Source organism: Coregonus clupeaformis, chromosome 37 (genome assembly GCF_020615455.1).
Source record: "Coregonus clupeaformis isolate EN_2021a chromosome 37, ASM2061545v1, whole genome shotgun sequence".
Taxonomy (NCBI): Eukaryota; Metazoa; Chordata; class Actinopteri; order Salmoniformes; family Salmonidae; genus Coregonus; species Coregonus clupeaformis.
Genome location: NC_059228.1, coordinates 35,677,674 through 35,690,561, shown reverse-complemented (window position 1 = coordinate 35,690,561; position 12,888 = coordinate 35,677,674). Strand labels below are relative to the sequence as shown.

The window sequence follows — 12,888 nt, the reverse complement described above, 5'->3', positions numbered from 1 at the left end:
ATGACTCCTGGCTGTCCCCAGTCCACCTGGTCGTGCTGCTGCTCCAGTTTCAACTGTTCTGCCTGCGGCTAGGGAACCCTGACCTGTTCACCAGATGTGCTACCTTTTCCCGGAACGGCTGTTTTCAACGCTCTCTCTCTACCTCAGCTGCTGTCTCGACCTCTGAATGCTCAGCTATGAAAAGCCAACTGACATTTACTTCTGAGGTTCTGACCTGTTGCACCCTCTACAACCACTGTGATTATTATTTGACGCTGCTGGTCATCTATGAACGTTTGAACATCTTGAAGAATGATCTGGCCTTAAATGGCCATGTCCTCTTATAATCTCCACCTGGCACAGCCAGAGGAGGACTGGCCACCCCTTAGAGCCTGGTTCTTCCTAGGTTCCTGCCTTTCTAGGGAGTTTTTCCTAGCCACCGTGCTACTACATCTGCATTGCTAGCTGTTTGGGGTTTTAGGCTGGGTTTCTGTGTATCACTTTGTGACATTAAGGTTATCCTACCTAATTGTAAGGTTATCCTACCAACAGGACATAGAAAATTGTAATATCTTATGTTTCACCGAGTCGTGACTGAACGTCGACATGGACAACATACAGCTGGCGGGATATAAGCTATATCGGCAGGATAGAACGGCTGACTCCGGTAAGACAAGGGGTGGAGGTCTGTGTATATTTGTAAACAACAGCTGGTGCATAAAATCTAATATTAAGGAAGTCTTGAGGTTTTTCTCACCTGAGGTAGAGTATCTCATGATAAGCTGTAGACCACACTATTTACCAAGAGAGTTTTCATCTACATTTTTCGTAGCTGTCTATTTACCACCACAAACCGATGCTGGCACTAAGATTGCACTCAATGAGCTGTATAAGGCCATAAGTAAACAGGAAAACGCACATCCCGAGGCAGCGCTCCTAGTGGCCGGGGACGTTAATGCAGGGAAACTTACATCTGTTCTACCTCATTTCTACCAGCATGTTAAATGTGCAACCATTGGAAAAAAATCTCTAGACCACCTTTACTCCACAGACAGAGACGCGTACAAAGCTCTCCCTCGGCATCCATTTGGCAAATCTGACCATAATTCTATCCTCCTGATTCCTGCTTATAAGCAAAAACTAAAGCAGGACGCACCAGTGAATCCCACCGCCACCATTGGGCACTCTGTTCACAATGTTGACATCAGCAAACAGCTCGCCCACATGTCCGCCATCTGCCCGGTACAGTTGAAACCGGGATTCATCAATGAAGAGCACACTTCTCCAGCGTGCTAGTTAGTGGTCATCGAAGGTGCGCATTATCCCACTGAAGTCGGTTATAACACCGAACTGCAGTCAGGATAAGACCCTGGTGAGGACGACGAGCACGCAGATGAGCTTCCCTCGTTTCTGACAGTTTGTGCAGAAATTCTTCGGTTTTGCAAAACCACAGTTTCATCAGATGTCCGGGTGGCTGGTATCAGACGATCCCGCAGGTGAAGAAGCCAGAGTGTGCAAAGCTATCATCATATATAAAATATATTTTCATTTGTTTAACACTTTTTTGGTTACTACATGATTCCATATCTGTTATTTCATAGTTTTGATGTCTTCACTACTATTCTACAATGTAGAAAAAAACCTTGAATGAGTAGGTGTTCTGAATCTTTTGACCGGTAGTGTACACCTGTTCTGAAAGGCCCCAGAGTCTGCAACACCACTAAGCAACAGGCACCACCAAGCAAGGGGCACCATGAAGACCAAGGAGCTCTCCAAACAGGTCAGGGACAAAGTTGTGGAGAAGTACAGATCAGGGTTGGGTTATTAAAAAATATCTGAAACTTTGAACATCACACGGAGCACCATTAAATCCATTATTAAAAAATTGAAAGAATATGGCACCACAACAAACCTGCCAAGAGAGGGCCGCCCACCAAAACTCACGGACCAGGCAAGGAGGGCATTAATCAGAGAGGCAACAAAGAGACCAAAGATAACCCTGGAGGAGCTGCAAAGCTCCACAGCGGAGATTGGAGTATCTGTCCATAGGACCACTTTAAGCCATACACTCCACAGAGCTGGGCTTTACGCAGGAGTGGCCAGAAAAAAGTACTTGCTTAAAGAAAAAAATAAGCAAACACGTTTGGTGTTTGCCAAAAGCCATGTGGGAGACTCCCCAAACATATGGAAGAAGGTACTCTGGTCATATGAGGCTAAAATTGAGCTTTTTGGCTATCAAGGAAAACGCTATGTCTGGCGCAAACTCAACACCCCAAGAACACCATCCCCACAGTGAAGCATGGTGGTGGCAGCATCATGCTGTGGGGATGTTTCTCATCGACAGGGACTAAGAAACTGGTCAGAATTGAAGGAATGATGGATGGTTCTAAATACAGGGAAATTCTTGAGGGAAACCTGTTTCAGTCTTCCAGAGATTTGAGACTGGGACGGAGGTTCACCTTCCAGCAGGACAATGACCCTAAGCATACTGCTAAAGCAACACTCGAGTGGTTAAAGGGGAAAATGTAAATGTCTTGGAATGGCCTAGTCAAAGCCCAGACCTCAATCCAATTGAGAGTCTGTGGTATGACTTAAAGATTGCTTTACACCAGCGGAACCCATCCAACTTGAAGGAGCTGGAGCAGTTTTGCATTGAAGAATGGGCAAAAATCCCAGTGGCTAGATGTGCCAAGCTTATAGAGACATACCCCAAGAGACTTCAGTTGTAAATGCTGCAAAAGATGGCTCTAAAAAGTATTGACTTTGGGGGGTGAATAGTAATGCACGCTCAAGTTTTCTGTTTTTTTGTCTTATTTCTTGTTTGTTTCACAATGAAAAATATTTTGCATCTTCAAAGTGGTAGGCATGTTGTGTAAATCAAATGAAACAAACCCCCAAAAAATCAATTTTAATTCCAGGTTGTAAGGCAACAAAATAGGAAAAATGCGAAGGGGGGTGTATACTTTCGCAAGCCATAGACAATAGGCTGTGATAATGTATTAGGCCTACTGCACAAACCTCATTCTTACAGAACTGTTTTTATTAGGTTAATGTTAAATTTTTTAAGTAATGTTTTTAGACAATTCTGAGTGGTAGATCTCGGCTTGCTTTTTGACTGCGAAAGTGATCTTGACTCAGAAAAGGTTGGTGACCACTGGCTTACACTGTAAGATCGTATTTTATAATTTAGCTAGTCACATTGGCAAAATAACAAGCTTTAAAGTTATGCCCACCTGACCCAGATTGCGATTTATAAAGGATTGTTTTTGGATTGCGTAAACAACAACAGTAATTCTGTAAAGATGGGGATTCAGGGCTGTGTTCCAAAGAAAACAACTACATGTGTGCTTGCTCTTGTTCCTCAATGGCACAGCTAGGAGAGCTAAAAAAATTACCTCATAGTTGACGACTCTTCTTTGAGTCACATATTTTCCAAGAATATTCTTGTTATGTTTCTGACTGATTCCAGAGTATTTTTTATACTGAACAAAAATATAAACACAACATGTAAAGAGTTGGTCCCATGTTTCATGAGCTGAAATAAAATACCCCAGAAATGTTCCATATGCACAAAAAGCTTATTTCTCAGCTGATGAAACTGAGGAGTATTTCTGTCTGTAATAAAGCCCTTTTGTGGGGAAAAACTCATTCTGATTGGCTGGGCCTGGCTCCCCAGTCGGTGGGCCTGGCTCCCAAGTGGGTGGCACCCCTGCCCAGTCATGTGAAATCTATAGATTAGGGCCTAATGAATGTATTTCAATTGACTGATTTCCTTATATGAACTTTGAGATTGTTGCATGTTGCGTTTATATTTTTGTTCAGTGTAGATTTCATTATGAACAAATCCTGCGAAAAGCACAGTAAACGTAAATTGCACATAAAATCAACAATGTAATGTTTGGATTCACTCGTGTCATGTGAACTGTTGTGTCCTCACCTTTGGTCTAATAATTTTCCCATCATCTCCAAACTGTTCCCTTTTAAGTGCTACCATGGTTCTCTATATGAGGTTGTCATGCTGGTAAGGGGACCATGTCTATGTTGCCCCGGCCCCATGTTCCCCCTGCCCCATGTTCCCCCTGCCCCATGTTCCCCCGGCCCCATGTTCCCCCGGCCCCATGTTCCCTCGGCCCTATGTTCCCTCAGCCCAATGATCACCGACGACGATGAAACAGCCTATAGGGAGGAGGTCAGAGTCCTGGTAGCGTGGTGCCAGGACAAGAACCTCTCATTCAACGTCAGAAAGACAAAGGAGCTGATAGTGGACTACAGGAAATGGAAGGGTGAGCACGCCATCCACATCGATGGGGCTGTAGTGGAGCGGGTCGAGAGCTTCAAATTCCTCGGTGTCTACATCACTAAGGAATTAACATGGTCCACACACACCCACACAGTTGTGAAGAGGGCACGTCAGCACCTCTCCCCCCTCAGGAGGCTGAAAATATTTGGCATGGTCCCTCAGATCCTCAAAAAGGTCTACAGCTCCACCATTGAGAACATCTTGACTGGCTGCATCGCCGTTTGGTACGCCAACTGCAAGGCATTTGACTGCAAGGCGCTACAGAGGGTGGTGAGTACGGCCCAGTACATCCAGGACCTCTACACCAAGCGGTGTCAAAGGAAGGCCCAACAAATTGTCAAAGGCTCCAGCCACCGAAGCCATACACTGTACTCTCTAGTACCACACGACAAGCGGTACCATTGCACCAAGTCAGAACCCTGAACAGCTTCTACCCCCAAGCCATATGACTGCTAAACAAGACTGCTAAATAGCTAATCAAATGGCTACCCGGACTACTTCCATTGACCCTTTTTTGCACTAAATATTGTGCATTGACTCGATACACACACACTGGACTCTACCCAGACACTCACACATACACTATATATATATATATATATATATATATATATATATATATATATATATATATATATATATATAAAAAAAGTATGTGGACACCCCTTCAAATTAGTGGATTCGGCTTTTTCAGCCACCCCCACTGCTGACAGGTGTCAGATCACACAGCCATGCAATCGCCATAGACAAATATTGGCAGTAGAATGGCCTTACTGAAGAGCTCAGTGACTTTCAACGTGGCACCGTCATAGGATGCCACCTTTTCAACAAGTCAGTTCGTCAAGTTTCTGCGCTACTAGAGCTGCCCCGGTCAACTGTATGCACTGTTATTGTGAAGTGGAACAACGGCTCAGCCGCAAAGTGGTAGGCCACACAAGCTCACAGAATGGGACCGGCGAGTGCTGAAGCGCGTAGCGCATGGAAATAATCTGTCCTAGGTTGCAACACTCATTACCAAGTTCCAAACTGCCTCTGGAAGCAACTTCAGCACAACAACTGTTTGTCGGGGGCTTCACAAAATAGATTTCCATGGCAGAGCAGCCGCAAACAAGCCTAAGATCACCATGCGCAATGCCAAGGGTCGGCTGGAGTGGTGTAAAGCTCGCTGCCATTGGACTCTGGAGCAGTGGAAACACGTTCACTGGAGTGATGAATCACGCTTCACCATCTGGCAGTCCAACAGACTAATCTGGGTTTGGCGGATGCCAAGAGAACGCTCCCTGCCCCAATGCATAGTGCCAACTGTAAATTTGGGTGAAGGAGGAATAATAGTCTGGGGCTGTTTATCATGGTTCAGAATCCTTAGTTCCAGTGAAGGGAAATCTTAACACTACAGCATACAATGACATTCTAGACGATTCTGCGCTTCCAACTTTGTGGCAACAGTGTGGGGAAGGCCCTGTCCTGTTTCAGCATGACGATGTCCCCGTGCACAAAGCGAGGTCCATACAGAAATGGTTTGTCGAGATCGGTGTGGAAGAACTTGACTGGCCTGCACAGAGCCTCAACCCCATCGAACATTTTTGGGATGAATTGGAACGCCGACTGCGAGCCAGGCCTAATCGCCCAACATCAGTGCCGACCTCACTAATGTTCTTGTGGATGAATGGAAGCAAGTACCCGCAGCAATGTTCCAACAACTAGTGGAAAGCCTTCCCAGAAGAGTGGAGGCTGGTATAGCAGCAAAGGGGGGACCAACTACATATTAAATGGCCATGATTTTGGAATGAGATGTTTGACGAGCAGGTGTCCACATACTTTTGGTCATGTAGTGCACGTACACTGACATCCCAAGACACACACACACACACACACACACACATACATATGCCCACACACACATAGCATGCACACACATGCGTACTGACGCCGCACACACACTCACCACATACGCTGCTGCTACTGTCTATTATCTATCCTGTTGCCTAGTCACTTTACCCCTACCTATATGTACATAGCCAAGTCAATTACCTCGTACCCCTGCACATCGACTCTGTACTGGTACTCCCTTCATATAGCTATGTTAGTTTTACTCGTTATTGTTATTCGTTAGTCACTGTGTATTTATTCCTCATGTCACTATTTCAATGTTTTATAAAAAAAACGATATCTTTATCTTAACTCTGCATTGTTGGAAAAGGAACTGTAAGTACGAATTTCACTGTTAGTCTACACCTGTTGTTTACGAAGCATGTGACAAATTAAATTTGATTCGATTTTATGTTCCCTCGGTCCCACAGTTGAAGTTGGAACTTTACATACACCTTAGCCAAATACATTTAAACTCAGTTCTTCACAATTCCTGACATTTAATCCTAGTAAAAATTCCCTGTTTTAGGTCAGCTAGGATCACCACTTTATTTTAAGAATATGAAATGTCAGAATAATAGTAGAGAGAATGATTTATTTCAGCTTTTATTTATTTCATCACATTCCCAGTGGGTCAGAAGTTTACATACACTCCATTAGTATTTGGTAGCAGTGCCATTAAATTGTTTAACTTGGGTCAAACGTTTCGGGTAGCCTCCCACAAGCTTCCCACAATAAGTTGGGTGAATTTTGGCCCATTCCTCCTGACAGAGCTGGTGTAACTGAGTCAGGTTTGTCGGGTTTGGCGACGAATATGTAGTGAGGACCAGCTAACAAGAGCGTACAGGTCACAGTGGTGGGTAGTATATGGGGCTTTGGTGACAAAACGGATGGCACTGTGATAGACTACATCCAATTTGCTGAGTAGAGTGTTGGAGGCTATTTAGTAAATGACATCGCCAAAGTCAAGGATCGGTAGGATAGTCAGTTTTACGAGGGCATGTTTGGCAGCATGAGTGAAGGAGGCTTTGTTGCGAAATAGGAAGCCGATTCTAGATTTAACTTTGGATTGGAGATTCTTAATGTGAGTCTGGAAGGAGAGTTTACAGTCTAACCAGACACCTAGGTATTTGTAGTTGTCCACATACTCTAGGTCAGACCCGTCGAGAGTAGTGATTCTAGTCGGGTGGGCGGGTGCCAGCAGCGTTCGATTGAAGAGCATGCATTTAGTTTTACTAGTGTTTAAGAGCAGTTGGAGGCTACTGAAGGAGTGTTGTATGGCATTGAAGCTCGTTTGGAGGTTTGTTAACACAGTGTCCAATGAAGGGCCAGATGTATACAAAATGGTGTCGTCTGCGTAGAGGTGGATCTGAGCGTCACCAGCAGCAAGAGCGTCATCATTGATATACACGGAGAAAAGAGTCGGCCCAAGAATTTAACCCTGTGGCACCCCCATAGAGACTGCCATAGGTCCAGACAACAGGCCCTCCGATTTGACACATTGAACTCTATCTGAGAAGTAGTTGGTGAACCAGGCGAGGCAGTCATTTGAAAAACCAAGGCTATTTAGTCTGCCAATAAGAATGCGGTGGTTGACAGAGTCGAAAGCCTTGGCCAGGTCGATGAAGACGGCTGCACAGTACTGTCTATTATCGATCGCGGTTATAATATAGTTTAGGACTTTGAGCGTGGCTGATGTGCACCCATGACAAGCTCGGAAACCGGATTGCAAAGCGGAGAAGGTACGGTGGGATTCGAAATGGTTGGTGATCTGTTTGTTAACTTGGCTTTCAAAAACTTTCGAAAGGCAGGGCAGGATGGATATATGTCTGTAACAGTTTGGATCTAGAGTGTCACCCCCTTTGAAGCTTTGAAGAGGGGGATGACCGCGGCAGCTTTCCAATCTCTGGGGATCTCAGACGTTACGAAAGAGAGGTTGAACAGGCTAGAAATAGGGGTTGTGACAATTTCGGCGGCTAGTTTTAGAAAGAAAGTGTCCAGATTGTCTAGACCAGATAATTTGTAGGGGTCCAGATTTAGCAGCTCTTTCAGAACATCAGCTGTCTGAATTTGTGTGAAGGAGAAGCGGGGGGGGGCATGGGCAAGTTGCAGCAGACGGTGCAGAGCTGGTGGCCGGGGTAGTGGTAGCCAGGTGGAAAGCATGGACAGCCGTAGCAAAATGCTTGTTGAAATTCTCGATTATTGTAGATTTATCGGTGGTGATAGTGTTTCCTAGCCTCAGTGCAGTGGGCAGCTGGGAGGAAGTGCTCTTATTCTCCATGAACTTTACAGTGTACCAAAACTTTTTGGAGTTAGTGCTACAGGATGCAAATTTCTGTTTGAAAAAGTTAGCCTTTGCTTTCCTAACTGCTTGTGTATATTGGTTCCTAACTTCCCTGAAAAGTTGCATATCGCGGGGGCTATTTGATGCTAATGCAGTACGCCACAGGATGTTTTTGTGCTGGTCAAGGGCAGTCAAGTCTGAGGAGAACCAGGGGCTATATCTGTTCTTAGTTCTGTATTTTTTGAATGGGGCATGTTTATTTAAGATTGAGAGGAAATTACTTTTAAAGAACAACCAGGCATCCTCTACTGACGGAATGAGATCTATATCCATCCAGGATACCTGGGCCAGGTCAATTAGGAAGGCCTGCTTGCTTAAGTGTTTTAGGGAGCGTTTGACAGTGATGAGGGGTGGTCGTTTGACCCCGGACCGTTACGGACACAGGCAATAAGGCAGTGATCGCTGAGATCCTGGTTGAAGACAGCGGAGGTGTATTTAGAGGGTAAGTTAGGCAGGGTGATATTATTTTATTTTATTTGTTTTAGGGTTAAGTGCCTTGCTCAACACCCATATGAGGGTACCCATGTTTACAGATTTAGGGTTGTACCTGGTAGGTTCATTGATCATTTGTGTGAGATTGAGGGCATCTAGTTTGGATTGTAGGATGGCCGGGGTGTTAAGCATATCCCAATTTAGGTCACCAAGCAGTACGAACTCTGAGGATAAATGGGGGACAATCAATTCACATATGGTGTCCAGGGCACACCTGGGGGCTGAGGGGGGTCTGTAGCAAGCGGCAACAGTGAGAGACTTATTTCTGGAAAGGTGGATTTTTAGAAGTAGAAGCTCAAACTGTTTGGGCACAGACCTGGATAGTATGAGAGAGCTCTGCAGGCTCTCTCTACAGTAGATTGCAACTCCACCCCCTTTGGCAGTTTTATCTAGACGGAAAATGTTGTAGTTGGGGATGGACATTTCATAATAATTGCTAGAACACCAGGGTTGGCGGAGCGTGCGAACGCAGTGTATAACTTAAACTTAGGAAGGAGGCTTCTGATATTAACGTGCATAAAACCAAGGCTTTTACGGTTACAGAAGTCAACAAATGATAGCTCCTGGGGAGTAGGAGTGATACTGGGGGTTGCAGGGCCTGAGTTGGCCTCTACATCACCAGAGGAACAGAGGAGGACTAGAAAAAGGATATGGCTTAAGGCTTTAAGAACTGATCTTCTAGTGCATTGGGTACAGAGAATAAAGGGGGCAGATTTCCGGGCGTTGTAGAAAAGATTCAGGGCATTATGTACAGACAAGGATATGGAAGGATATGAGTACAGTGGAGGTAAACCTAAGCGTTGGGTAACAATGAAAGAGATAGCATCACTGGAGGCACCGATTGAGCCGGTCTCGGCGTGTATGGGGGGTGGAACAAAGGAACTATTTGAGGCAGTTTGAGAGGGACTTGGGGTTCTACAGTGAAATTGTATAATAAGAACTAACTGGAACAGCAATAGGCAAGGCATATTGACATGGGAGAGAGGCATAAAGCAATCACAGGTGTTATTAGAGAGAGCTAAGACAACAACTGGTAATGGCGATAAAGTTTGGGCTGAGGCTAAACAGAATAAACAGGACAGGGTACCGTGTAAAGGAACAGTCCAGCAGGCATCAGCTGTGCAGCTGAATGATCATAAGGTCCAGTGAACAGCAATATGTGAGACCGAGAGCAGTTCAAATTGGTGCTTCAGCACAGCGAGCAGGAAGCACGGTTGCAGTTTGCGTGTGCTAGCGGGCCGGGGCTAGCAGATGGATCTTCGTGGTCGTCGTAACGGTAAGCCTGTTGAAACCACAGACGATTACGTCGGCAGATCAGTCGTGATGGATCGGCAGGGTTCTGTGTCGACTCTAGGAGGTCCCGTTTGGTTGACAGAGAGGTATATAGCCGGGAGATATGCCTAACTCAAGGCTAGCTCAAGGCTGATTAGCGAACAACAACGTTCATTTGGTTGCAGCTAGCTAGTTGCGATTATCCAGTGTTAATGGTCTAGTGATTCAGTGATTCCGGCAGAAAATCTGATAGGTTCTGGGTTGATAACTCGCTGTGCAGACAGTGCAGACTGGCCGATAATAGTCCAGGCTAGAGCTGGCTGGTAGGTAGTGCAGGCCACGGACAATGGAGAAAAGCCGCTAACGGTGGCTTATAGCAAGTAGCTAGTTAGCTGGTTAGCTGACTACTCCCGTCCGGTAGACAGAGACGTAGATAGCCGGGGCTAGCTCAAGGCTCAAGGCTAACTGGTGCTACGGTAGCAGTGGTGATTAGCCTACAGCAACATCCATTCGGTTGCGGCTAGTTAGATCCGGTGTTATGGTCCAGTGATTCAGTTATTCCGGCAGAAAATCTGATGTTCAATGACGGCTGCGTGGTCCCATGGTGTTTATACTTGCGTACTATCGTCAGTAAAAATGAACATGGTACCTTCAGGCGTTTGGAAATTGCTCCCAAGGATGAACCAGACTTGTGGAGGTCTACCATTTTTTTTCTGAGGTCTTGGCTGATATCTTTTGATTTTCCCATATGTCACAAAGTTTGAAGGTAGGCCTTGAAAAACATCCACAGGTACACCTCCAATTGACTCAAATGATGTCAATTAGCCTATCAGAAGCTTCTAAAGCCATGACATCATTTTCTGGAATTTTCCAAGCTGTTTAAAGGCACAGTCAAATTAGTGTATGTAAACTTCTGACACACTGGAATTGTGATACAATTGTAAACAATTGTTGGAAAAGTTACTTGTGTCATGCACAAAGTAGATGTCTTAACCAACTTGCCAAAACTATAGTTTGTTGTTAACAAGAAATGTGTGGAGTGGTTGAAAAACGAGTTTTAATGACTCCAACCTAAGTGTATGTAAACTTCCGACTTCAACTGTATGTTCCCTCAGCCCTATCTTCTAAACCAGGGGTCAAGGGGGTTGAAATATAACTAATATTTTATATAGCTAATCTTTTTCACACCCTTGATGTACACGTCTTTTGGCGAGTTGATCCACTGTTGCATGATGGAACAGAGATGGGCAGTATTTCTGTGAAATGTTTTGAAATACATATTTCAAATGCTTTTGAGTATTTTGTCATTTGTATTTCACTGGCCTGAACTACAATGTACAGTTGAAGTCAGAAGTTTACATACACTTAGGTTGGAGTCATTAAAACTCGTTTTTCAACCACTCCACAAATGTCTTGTTAACAAACTATAGTTTTGGCAAGTCGGTTAGGACATCTACTTTGTGCATGACACAAGTAATTTGTCCAACAATTGTTTACAGACAGATTATTTCACTTATAATTCACTGCATCACAATTCCAGTGGTTCAGAAGTTTACATAAACTAAGTTGACTGTGCCTTTAAACAGCTTGGAAAATTCCAGAAAATTATGTCATGGCTTTAGAAGCTTCTGATAGGCTAATTGACATCATTTGAGTCAATTGGAGGTGTACCTGTGGATGTATTTCAAGGCCTACCTCCAAACTCAGCCAAGACCTCAGAAAAACAATTGTAGACTTCCACAAGTCTGGTTCATCCAAATGCCTGAAGGTACCACGTTCATCTGTACAAACAATAGTATGCAAGTATAAACACCATGGGACCACGCAGCCGTCATACCGCTCAGGAAGGAGACGCGTTCTGTCTCCTAGAGATGAACGTACTTTGGTGTGAAAAGCGCAAATCAATACCAGAACAACAGCAATGGATCTTGTGAAGATGCTGAAGGAAACAGGTACAAAAGTATCTATATCCACAGTAAAACGAGTCCTATATCGACATAACCTGAAAGGCCGCTCAGCAAGGAAGAAGCCACTGCTCCAAAACCGCCATAGAAAAGCCCAGACTATGGTTTGCAACTGCACATTGGGACAAATTTCATAATTTTTGGAGAAATGTCCTCTGGTCTGATGAAACAAAAATAGAACTGTTTGCCCATAATGACCATTGTTATGTTTGGAGGAAAAAGGGGGCCGCTTGCAAGCCGAAGAACACCATCCCAACCGTGAAGCACGGGGGTGGCAGCATCATGCTGTGGGGGTGCTTTGCTGCAGGAGGGACTGGTGCACTTCACAAAACAGATGGCATCATGAGGAAGGAAAATTATGTAGATATATTGAAGCAACATCTCAAGACATCAGTCAGGAAGTTAAAGCTTGGTCACAAATGGGTCTTCCAAATGGACAATGACCCCAAGCATACTTCCAAAGTTCTGGTAAAATGGCTTAAGGACAACAAAGTCAAGGTATTGGAGTGGCCATCACAAAGCCCTGACCTCAATCCTATAGAACATTTGTGGGCAGAACTGAAAAAGCGTGTGTGAGCAAGGAGGCCTACAAACCTGACTCAGTTACACCAGCTCTGTCAGGAGGAATGGGCCAACATATACAACTTATTGTGGGAAGCTTGTGGAAG

At 44.7% G+C, this 12,888-nt stretch overlaps 1 protein-coding gene across 3 annotated transcripts in view; it reads right to left on the bottom strand.

The window, feature by feature from the left end:
* kif6 (kinesin family member 6) overlaps positions 1-12,888 on the bottom strand; it is a 229,223-nt gene that overhangs the window by 119,286 nt on the left and 97,049 nt on the right. The window lies entirely within an intron of this gene.